The sequence below is a fragment of the Lepeophtheirus salmonis genome, chromosome 5, assembly GCF_016086655.4.
Source record: "Lepeophtheirus salmonis chromosome 5, UVic_Lsal_1.4, whole genome shotgun sequence".
Taxonomy (NCBI): domain Eukaryota; kingdom Metazoa; phylum Arthropoda; class Copepoda; order Siphonostomatoida; family Caligidae; genus Lepeophtheirus; species Lepeophtheirus salmonis.
The window spans coordinates 9,914,496-9,926,588 of record NC_052135.2 but is presented as its reverse complement, the minus strand read 5'-3'; the positions used below and the strand labels follow the sequence as shown (position 1 = coordinate 9,926,588).

The following is a 12,093-nucleotide window of genomic DNA, read 5'->3' as shown; positions in this document are numbered from 1 at the left end:
CTTATTATCCTCGTCATCGATGTGTGTAGGTGTTTGCTCATTTTTCTATGTGTGTAGAAGAGTATATATATATATATATATCTTACATTCTCAAAACGGTGAGAAAACCTTGTAGAGAGGAGTTTGTAGGAGGGAATAACATTAAAAAAACGTGCTGTTGCTCTAATGTATATATGTAATGTAGTTCCAAAAGGCAACCTGAGGAAGAGCAAGAGGAAAAAAAGAAGAGCAAGAGGGGGGGAGGAAAAATTTCGCCCCTTTTTTACTGTAATTCCCTTTGGTGAAGAAAAAAAGTAAACCAGTTTTTTTGTGTTTGTCATGTTACGTTGTTCTAAAAGTTTTTATTTGAAATATCGACAATAATCGTATATCGTACAGACATTAGTATTATTTTTTGTAACAAAATCTGTGAATGAATTCGATAAATATTCGATACAATATTAGTGAATAATTTTTTTACAAAAATTATAAATCAAATCAAATGATCTTTCATCCTGTCTCTGTCAATATTTTTTTTAATTCGAAGGCTTTCAAGTTCTTCTGTCTTTTGATATAGTTCTCAAAAACACACACACGAAAAAGAGTCGCATAATTCTCTGCCTCTAGTTGTTTTGAACCAAAACAAGCCATCTCAGGTAAATATATATTTTTCTCAATTTCATTTATTGATATTTGAAGCAATCATTTATTTACCCAATAATGTACTTTATAAATTATTGATACTCGGTCAAAAAGTGTATTAAAGAAAAAAAAGGAGGATAATTCTTTTACAATGTATTTCAAATAATAGAATACGTGAAATTAAATTTGTATATCTGTCATAGAAAATATATTCATTTTTGTAGAATATTAATTGAAAAAAGTGTTATGTTTAATAAAAAGAGAACAGCTTTGGTATTGTCTTTGGCTTTAATGAAATATTCAATAGAATATATACAAATCTGCATACCATAATAATTTATCTAAGCCCTTACATAAAAATCAATTTATTATTTTGTTTTATTTTGTATATTTAAGCTTTTAAAATATTTAATTGGCATGTGATCTTCTCTATACGAAAAGTAAACTGTGTATGTATTGTTCATCTTTTTGTTTTTGCAATAAACCATAAAAATATTGATACAATTTTTTTTATGCTTATAAACCAAATATTTTAGTAAATTAAAAATGAAAGAGGGGCTAATAATAAATCTTGATAAGTTTAGGCTAGACGCCAAAAATTATCATTGAGAAAGTGTTATACATTTTGTATTTGCAAAAAAAAAAAAACCTGTAAAGATTTTAAACTATTTTCATTTCTACCATTAATTGATTTGGAACCTAATACGCCCTAAAAATGGAGCCATAAAGTTTAACTAATAAAGAAACTTAAAATGTCTGAACAAATTTGTCTACCTTAAGTAATATAATATATAAGCTAAATTAACTTTAAATAACTTTGATTTAATCAAACTAAAAATCACAATGAAACTACAAAAAGGTCCAGTAAATAACATTAAAATCCAACCAAAATATGATATATCAATCCATCAAAAATGAAAAACCCCATCTACAAATGATTGATTACTTTTTTCCCCTTTCAAATGTAATTAAGGTAAGATTTTTAATCAGAATTCAGATTATTATCGACTATTTTTTCGTGGAATTGTAATAATATTTATACAAGTATACCCTCGATGTCCTTTATGTCTGAAAACATTACATAGATATAACATTTATGTAGCATAATTCAAAGTAATTTTATTTTTAACATGAAGTACAAACAAAAGCCAAAATAGGGAAAATCATATCAAAATATGGTTACATTTTACAAAATATTTTAAAAAAATACAAAGTTATTTAATATTGAACGCCTTAAATCACCAAAAATACACCTATTTTCTGTATAATCCAAAAGAAAAAATTGGCCTAAAAAGATTAAATAAATTTTTTAACAATACATTGGAATATTTTATTACCATATAAGCAAATATCTAAAATAAAAAAATGAAAAAGTGAATTTTGGCGTGATTCTAGCGAAAAGTGTCAAATTTGTTCAAAATTCATAAGCAAATATGCACAGAAAAATAGTCTAAGAGTCAACTTAAAAGAAAAACAAGATACTTAAAATATCAAAGACGAAAGAAATTTGATATAGCTGTATTTTTTACATGCTTTTACTAATATAAAAATATTAATTATTTTTGTATTAGTAAAAAAAACAAAAGTTCTGAGAGCATTTTCCATATAACAAAATTATAACATGAAAGTGTAACAACTTTTCTGATACTACAACTAAATAAAGTTGCTATTCAACTTGAAAAACATGTAGTTCAAGTACATACTTATTTATGTATTTGATCCTAAATAATTTTTTGATGATTCGTTGTAACAAAAGTTTTATTATCTTTTGATTTTAATTATATATCTTTGTCAATTTAGATGAAAGAATTTGTATCTCTATTTAAAAACTGTTAATTACATTACAATGATTTGGAAATGTTCAACCACACATAGTCATTATTATTTTATATATATATAAGTAATAAAAATTGTGTACATACCATAAAAAACCCATAACAAACATAAATTAGTGTTGATTGACAAATTGAAAAACAAATAAATTAATTCAATATAATTGCTGTAAGAATCAATTAAGAAACTGTAAGAAATTAGAAAACTAAACATACTCATTTTCTATTTTTGTCATATTTACAAATAAAGGTATAAAGAAGGACAAATCTTTTAATAGCTTAATTAATTAATAATGAAATGTAATGATGGCTTCGTTTTTATGTTATTGTACCAAAAGAAATAGTATTTTTGTATCATAAGTCGTACATTTGTACAATGATATGTTTGTAATGACTATAATCATTATTATTTTTCTACATTAAAGTACAAGTAGGGAGTAATGAATAAGTCTTGTACCATGCACTTTGCATGCACAACAGAGGTTCAAGCTACTTTTTCTTAGCTAAAATTCTGCCCTCCACTGACAACAACTCCACCTTTTGAAGCTAGCAATCGAACAGAAGCGGCCAGCATTCATGAATAGGAGATAACTAGGAACGATTAAGTCAACGCTAGAAGTTCTGAAAGCTCGGAATGGAAGTTCTTATGCATCCACCCTACAGTCCGGACCTGGGACAAACTGACTACCACTTGTTCTTGTCTATGGACAACGCGCTTGGGGATATAAATTTGGCCTTAATAAAAGGTGTAAAAATTTTTTGTCCCATTATTTTACCAATAGGGACCAATTATCAAACGGAACCGGTTATACTTAGCTCAAATCAAATGATCGTCAAAGTTCTTATTAAGTATTGAAATAAAGCGAAATATACAAAATTACTTTTTCTCTCACAAATTATATCAGAATAAAATAGGGCAGGGATATATTGTGTTGAACACTTAGAACGTCAACTTACAACTTTGAGCAAGGATTGGTCTTCCTCACATTTAAAAAAAAAAAAATTAATCTTAATAATTATTTTTGAAAAAAGTTGTAATTTTTAAAATTCCAAATAAGAAGAAACTGAATTCCACTTGCAATCATATATTGTGGTCTTGTGGGTTCATCTCCGACTCTGAGGTAGACATAAGATCTGCTTGAGGTAATTAATAAAATCTTACCAAAAAAAAAAAAAAGCAAGAGTTATTATGGTGATGCAAGACTACAGTATGGTCAAAAATTGATGGTGGCATTAAATATATGCGTTTTATAGTAAAAAAAAATATTTATGGTCGGAATGAAAAGAAATTTGGCTAATATAATCATTAGGCAATATGGTATTTTTCTGATGAAATAATTTTCGAGGATTGCATCATACATCAGTATAAAAGGCCTCAGAAAACACCAGTGGATGTTAGTTGAAATTCAATATCCGAAATGGTGAGAGAGACCAGGGCCAAGGCTTTTGGCATGATAGAAAGTGGATCAAGCCAGAGAGACGTTGCTCAAAGGTTACATATTCCTTTTAGAACCATTGAGAATTGGTGTAAGAAAGGGAAGGATGGACAAATCCTTGCAAATCAGAATGGTAGAAGAAGAAAAAAAAAATAGCAAAGTTCCTAAACTGGTGATTTCAAAATCCTTGACCAAAAAAAGGCATAAAAATGTATTCAGCTTAAACGTCGTCATATTGGGAAATAAAACAATTTTTTTACCAAACAAAATCACTCGTTTAGGTTATTTCATGATTTAAAAAAAAAAACCACCATCAATTTTTGGAAATACTGTAATTTACTACATGATAATTAATTTGTTGAGGAGCAACAATTTTCAACATATGTACAATATCTCCTATTGCTAGTCTTTTATCAATTTTCTAAAATTATATTTTTATCATCTATTCCAATGTAAATCTAAAAGTAGAGAATCATACTGCATGGTTTGTTTTAACAAATTCGTCTCTAGTCTAATAACTAATATTTCAAATAAAAATTAAATATTAATTATGCTTAATACACTATTTATATGATCAAATGATTTTATTTGACTAATAAATACAATGGAAATCATTTTAAAATTGAAATAATTGATTAGCAATGAACCAATCACTCATCTATATTTTGTCTCTGAAGAGATTCTAGAGCTGTGCTTGACAATTGATTCAGTTAATACAGAAGTATAATTTTTTTGTTAAATTATAAGGAAATAAGAAACGAAAAGTTATAATAGAGACAATATTTTAAATTGTACATTTGATTACAAGGTAAATTGTACAATCCTCATAGTTAAATTTTAAGTCGAAAAAAAAGAAGTCCTGTAAATATTTTCATAGAGTCTAATTAATACTTTTCTTTATTCAGTAAACTTTGCTAAGATTTTTGTATTTCTAATTTTTTTCACAATATCAGTAACATATATTAATTAAAATTTTGGAGTAAAAGTTTCTTTCCGATTTTAGTGAAGGATCTTCGACCACTGAAGAGTAGTATGAGAATATCACCGTCTTTTTTTAAAGTAATATGTCATAATTTAAATACAATTGGACAAATATTTTTAGAATTTGTTTCCATTTCAATTTATAGTTCGAAAAGACTGTTCTGGCAATATACAGTAACATATATGTCAAGTTTATTTCTAAACTAAAGCATCTATTTTTTTTTGTAGTCCTAACATCATTAAATTATATAATTTAAAATGATCACACTGAAAATATACCATACAATAAGAAGTACATACTATATCAATTATTTTTAGATTAATTATACAACACATTGTGACAAATAAAATATATTGTTTAATTTTTTCAAGTATACTCGACAAACGTTCCTATAATTTCTCTGTACTCAAGTGGTAATAGTTGCATACTGGTATAAGGATATGTACACATTGTATTTCTTTTAGTTAAAAAACCTTTTCCCATATTCTAATTTGGGTTTTTTAGATAAAAGTTGTAATTTATGTCAGTTTAGGAGTTTAACGTCTCGTGCAAATTTAAGAGCCTTTAAATAGAGTTGTTCATTAAACCATCATATGATCAAAGTTTTCCCCCTAATTTATGCCTTTGTAAAATATCTATAAATAAGTGAATTATATTTTGGAACAAAATTGTAGTGTTAATGCATAAACTTGTGACACATTATGTAGGTTTATTTTTTGTTTCAAAACATTTTTGAAAGGGAAAAAAATAAATATTTTTTTATATCCTTTCAGCAGATATTATGCAATACCAACTTCTATGTAGTTATTATACATATATTCAATATATGAAGGGGCACTTTGGTGTTTGAGTTTAATTTCTTCCAGTGACTTTTTTCAACTTTGTTATCAACTTCTTTCTTTATCGTTATAGTCTAGCTCAATATGAAGTCGAACGAAAATCTTATAATTTTTTTGAGTAAATTCTTTTTTTTTTTAAACTTACAATAGTTAGAACACTCATAACGGGTGGCCCATCTAGCGGTTGCATTTCGAACTACCAATGTTTTGACGTCTTACAGCTGTAGTAACATTCTCATTATGTCTAATATTTTGTAAAAGGTTTCCGGTTTACGAAATAGTTAAGTTTATGTTTGAAGAAAATTGGGAAATACTGAAGACTTACTTCCAAAATGGAGAGTCTTCAAACGAAACTGCAAGAAAATTACGTCGTGCGAAATAAAGCGCCTTCCAGGCAGTTTGTGTATAATTTTTATGAAGCGTGTGCGCGAAACTAGTTCGATAATGGATAAAACAACGCGTTCCCGTGTTCGTCCAGTGCGCTCCATCGAAAACATTGCTGCTGTTGCCGAAAGTGAAAAAACGAGCAAGGACCTACCGTTACGGTCAATGGTGAGCGCTATCAGGTCATGCTGGAAGATTTTTTGTTTCTCCAAATGGAAAAGGAAGACATCTAAAACATTTGGTTCCAACAAGATGGCGCTACGTGCCACACAGCCAACGTTATAGTGGATCTTTTGCGCACTGTCTTCGACAATCGCACCATAAGCCGAAACAGCAACGTCAACTGGCCACCTCGTAGCTGCGATTTGACTCCGTTGGACTATTTTTTGTGGGGAACCGTCAAGGATAAATGGTACGCCAACTATCCAGAGACGATTTGAAACACGAAATTGGAGTTGCCATTGCAGCTATTGAAGCTCACACAATCGAAAATGTATTGAAAAATTGGGCTGACATAATGGGCTACTGTAAGGCCAGTGTGGGCGGCAATATGAATAAAGTGGTGTTCCATCATTAACCAGAATGTGTAGGCTTTCAAATAAATAAAAAGTTATTGAAAAATATCCATCCTTCTTTTTTTTATAGCGATATCAAAAAAAAAAAGAAGTTTCGCGGGCCTTTCTTTATATTCAAACATTTTTGTGTTGTGTTTAATAAAATTTACGTAAAAACATTATTCACTCATATTGTATATAAAAATATTTATGAATTCCATGAATGTAGCTCCCCATCATTGGCATCTTTTGTAATATAATTTTGTTTGACCTTTAAATCTAGACTTTTCATTTCAAAAAAATGAAATCAAAAGTTTTATTCATTTTGAGTCTTCTGTTAGAAAAATCAAGCTAGATTTAAAAAAAAATTTAAATTCGTGTGTATTTTTAAACTAGGTTATTAAAATCGTGAGTGGTCTTTTGACCGAAACCATTTTTGCCGAAGGACATTTTGCCGCATAATAATTTCTTGAAAGGACTTTTTTTCCAAGGAATATTTGAAACATTTGGCCGAAAATGATATTTAGTATATTGATTTAAACGATCATATATTTTCATTGAATTTAAAATAATAGTATGATGAATACATATTGCTCATATGCTATATGTATATGTCATATCGGTAAATTAATTTGCGTTAATCGGTAGAAAATATTTTTTGTTTATTAACTATATTGATTAATGATCATTATATAAACACAATATAGTAGTATGTGGTTCAAATGTAGTTCAAATTTTTACTGTTGTAGTACTGCATTATATGATATAAAGAGCATTTGAAAAATACTTATTAATCATACTACCATTTAAAATTGGATAAAATATGCAATTGCATTTTTATCAATATATATAAAATATAAATTTTCTGCCAAATATTAAAAATAGACCTTCAGCAAATTGTCCTTTGGAAAAAAAAAAATTTGAAAATAATGAGATGAAATTTTTTTATAGGAAATTAAAAAAAAATTTTAATCTTGGCAAAAATCAGTTACTAATATGAGAAAAAAATTGGAGTGAGTATAAAGAAATTTGACATCATAAAATATTTTATTTGATAAATTTAATTTTGTGCTGTTGTGAGCTTTAGCTTAATTTTTAGATGTTTTTTATATCTGTTTTGTTTAAATTCATTATCTTTTATTATGCTCATTTTTTCTGAAAAATAATATACGAACAAAACTATTTTTTAGTTATCCATTGAATATTTCATTTTAAAAAAAAGTGCCTCACACACCAAAATGTCTAAATAACCTAATTCTGAAATTTAAAAAAAAATGTACAAATGTACTTGTGTATATATGAATAGGTATTTTAGCGTTAAAAAAAACTCAATTCTATTATTTTTATTACTAACTCTATATACTGACAAAGAATACTAATATTCCTGGACTATAATAATTACCTCCTAGAATAACATAAGTACAAAAATTTCATAAATGACAAAGTGCGTATGAAGTCCTCTCAAGCCGACAAGTAAGGTTCACATTTCGAAACACCGAAGAAATTGCTACAATCCTTAAGCTTAAGCCAGCAACAAAACAATTTATACATTTGATATTATAAATTGTTCTGTTGAAGATGAGAAAATGGCAATTAATAAGATTGACCAACTTCGATGCTCGCACTCCAAGCAGTTGGGTATCTCAAGGACCACTGTCTACGCTACCACCAACTCCGAAATGTTGTAGAAGACAACACCAGTCTGCCAATAGAGCTATCAAAAAAGTGGTGGAAAGAGCCTTGTGATAATGGAGAGGCAACTTTTGACCGCTTTTGCCCCCCTTCCACCCTACAACCCTGATGTCAACTCCCTTGACAATACCTTTTAGTTTATTTCGAAAGAAATACCTACTGTTTTCGTCATCCGAACACTGAGGCCTTCAAACACACTGTCAGCCAGAATTGGGACGCCATAACAGAGGACTACATATGCAGCAGGTGCCTTGCAACACTGCCTGGAAGCCATCAATGCCGCTATGTGTGGCTACAATAATGATATAAAGAGTTCAAATACACATTTTATGGAATTAATTTTGTTGAAAATCTATTGTTGATAAATAAATTATATCTTGTAGAAGTTTAAAACTCGAAGTGCTATGATTTGAACGGACCTCTCTGTAACCAATATAGAATATAAAGGGGAGGTAAGGTCACAAGAACTTAATACTGCATTAAAGTAGCTTTATCTAATCTGTAATATAAATTTTCAGTAAAATAACTTTTTTGCCTTACATTTTGTCGTCTTTGAAGACACATCCAATATTTATAAACAAAAAAAAATTGGAAATGATTGTAAGAATATAACACAAACTCATATTTGTAAAAAAAAATATGTTACCACTTTAAATATTTTGTTTGCCAATACTGGTCCTAGATGACGAATCTACTCAAGCTAACAGACGAGCTTCGCCACCTAGTTTATTTCTTTGCTTCAAAGGAACGGGGAAATACCCATTTAACACTAACGTCCTGTTTATTCTTAGCAATATACTAAACACATATATGATAGTAATAGTAGCAGGTCTTGTAGATTAACTCTAGAAAATCAATTATTTAGGTATAGGCATGCAGTTACAATCGCATACCTATAGTTTCTCACTGGAAAGTCCTTTGGAAAAAGTAAGGAAAATGCTTTGGATAGTAATAGGAGCCAACAGCCCAATTGGAGTAAACACGGAAGTCAAGATTTCCTCCAAAGAAGTTAAGATATGATATGAAAATTGAGGGAATTAACGATATTTTAGTACTGAAGAATGCCTATATCTCCCCCCGACAATATCCCTCTTAGACGAGGAACTAAAAAAATATTAAAAACCAACTACGAAGTGTGCAATTCTAGAAACAATATTAAATAAAGGATGAGATAAAGAGGAACCCTCCTATTGACCTCACTTCAACGTAAAAACCACAATAAACAAATAATATGTGACGTCAATTTTGACCCTTTCCTAAATTCAAAGCAGGAATGGATGAAGTTTAAAGTCACTTCAGGCTGTACATCACAGTAAGAAAAGAAGTATGTAACACATGCTTTCTTGGAAAAACGCTCGTCTATGATTATAAAAACTGCTCAAAATCTGAAGCACATCTGGGAATCGATGAATAAGGAATTTAGACATAATTTTAACAGGAGCTCAACTGCAGAAGAGAAGTTGTATGGTTTTAATGAAACTAGTATAAAGCACATAATTGCATCAAAGTCAATTTTTAAAATACAAATAGAGATTGAAGGTGCAAGATTCAGAAAGCAGGCTCTAAAAAGATCATTGGCAACCATAACTCTGAAGGAATTTTGATTTTTAAATTGTATTCAAAATGGCGAATCGGTTTAATTTTGTCATTTTATGCGTTTATTTAAATATTAATATCGCTCACTTCTGGCCTGCCTCTATGTGGCCCTCTTCCAACCCTAACATGATTCCCTGTACTTTGTAGTTTAGAGAGTCTTGGAAAATAATGTTTCCTTTACTTTGTATCTAAATTTGGATTTTCTTGGAGTTTCCATGATAACTGCATGGTACGCCATGGACACAGCCTTCCGTATAAAAGAGTTGCGAGTCTGTTGGCCAGCGTGTTGAGGCTGTTATTGCTTGTAAAGAAGAATATATTGAATAAAAATATAGCTAAATGTAATATTTAAACAAATCATAACTTAGTTTTGAGTTGTGCTTTATTTATTAAATAAAAACATGTAGTTCGTAATTTAGTCATGTCATGGTATTGCAAAATTTTGGTTACATACGTAAAAATCTGAAGTAAACATGATATTCATAAAATTTAATAATTAAAAAAAAGTAAGAGGATAATTAATATATAAATATGTATATTTATCAAAATTGTTTATAATTATAATACAACTATTTATTATCAAATTCATTTCATATATTTTGTGTATCAGTATTTATTTATTTTATTTTACACACTCATTAATCTTTAAATGATTATTTAGTGTTATAACTGAATTGCACCAGAATTATTATTTTATTCAATATTTAATTAATTTTATAACTTTCCGGCGATATTTGTACATGCTTTATTAAAAGCACAATAGCTTGTTTCTATCCAACAAAAAATCAAGTCTTACTTTTTTTACAACCCTAAGGACATAATTTTAAAGACTTTCTATTTTGAACAACAAGTATAAACATCTATTTGTTTGGAAAAAAATGAGTTTTGTAAGGGAAAAAAGATTATTGTTTGTCCCAAATCTGCTTCTACTAAGAATTTCCATTCATAAGAGTAACAAACAGCGTATGAGAAGAAGAAACATGGAAAATATTCTCTTAAAAGACAACATTTACACCGAGGACTTGAAAAAGTTTGAGACTCGTTATCATGAAGAACAGGCAGAAGTTGTAACACCCAAAATCTCCACAACAATTGATTATGTTTTATGTCTCGTACAATCTAAACCCCCTACGGATATCTGAAGAGGGATATTCCTTTAGGAACAATTTTACAAGCATGAACATATCAGTGACAAATAGGATCTGATATACTTTTCAGCAATTGCAAACGCTCAAATCAGGGAATATAGTGTAGCTTTAAAATTTATACAACGACACTACCAGGTTCAACCCGATAATATAGAGACAAAGGAATTAGAGTTTGTGATTAAGATGAGAAAGGAAGGAGAAGACCATGTCGTATCAGCTATTGTAGGATGAACTGCACTGGCTCTTGGAGGTCTTATGGGCTTAGGGCTTTCCATACCCAAAATAAATTAATTATTCATATAGACAAAAATGTGTGGTATTCTTTTTAGTTTTATGTTTTAGTCAAGGTTTAAATCGTTATTCTATAAATTCAATTATTGTTACCATATTTACTAGTCCATAACTATCGTATATACATTTCTTCCTTTGTACTTTCTTATATTACAATTATTTAGTTAAACATACATTAAACAACAGTTACTTTTTTTCCCGAATATTTTTGAAATATATACGTATATATGAAACATATGAATGTTTTGTGAAACAAATTGCATCTGATATTGGCAAAGGAGGGAAGGAGAATAGGGGAAGAAGGGGAAAAACCAACAACTTTGTTATTTATTTTTTCCGAGTATGAGTAATTATGTGCTTTGACACATAATCTTTTATTTAAAAAAAAAAATAGATAGAAGTTTGTATTTTAAAATGTATCAAATTCCGCAAATAGTGTCTTTAGAATAGTTTGAAAAATTTCAACATGGCACAATACGACTTTAAAATTATCTTTAGATAAATAAGTGAAATGTTTTGGAAAATATAATTGTCTTAAAGTAAAGATAATGCTAATTATTTGAAAAACATTATAAGTTTTATATTTTATTATAGTATTAATTAATTGGTAAGATCACAAATCGTATTCTTTATTCAAATTTAAAAGTACATAGACACATTTTATATATTTGTATGACCAAAATTTGGAATGGGAAAAAAAGTATAACTCCATCTAAAT

At 28.8% G+C, this 12,093-nt stretch overlaps 1 protein-coding gene across 6 annotated transcripts in view; it reads left to right on the top strand.

Annotated features, from left to right (window-relative positions):
• The first annotated feature begins 264 nt into the window (after positions 1 to 264).
• LOC121118611 (uncharacterized) overlaps positions 265 to 12,093 on the top strand; it is a 239,474-nt gene continuing 227,645 nt past the window's right edge. For 2 of the 6 annotated variants that reach the window (XM_040713189.2, XM_040713187.2), the window contains exon 1: positions 265 to 635. The gene's annotated coding sequence lies outside the window, so the exon portion shown is untranslated. The remainder of the gene's footprint in view (positions 636 to 12,093) is intronic. The other 4 variants (XM_071888223.1, XM_040713188.2, XM_071888222.1 and 1 more) reach the window with 2 other exon arrangements.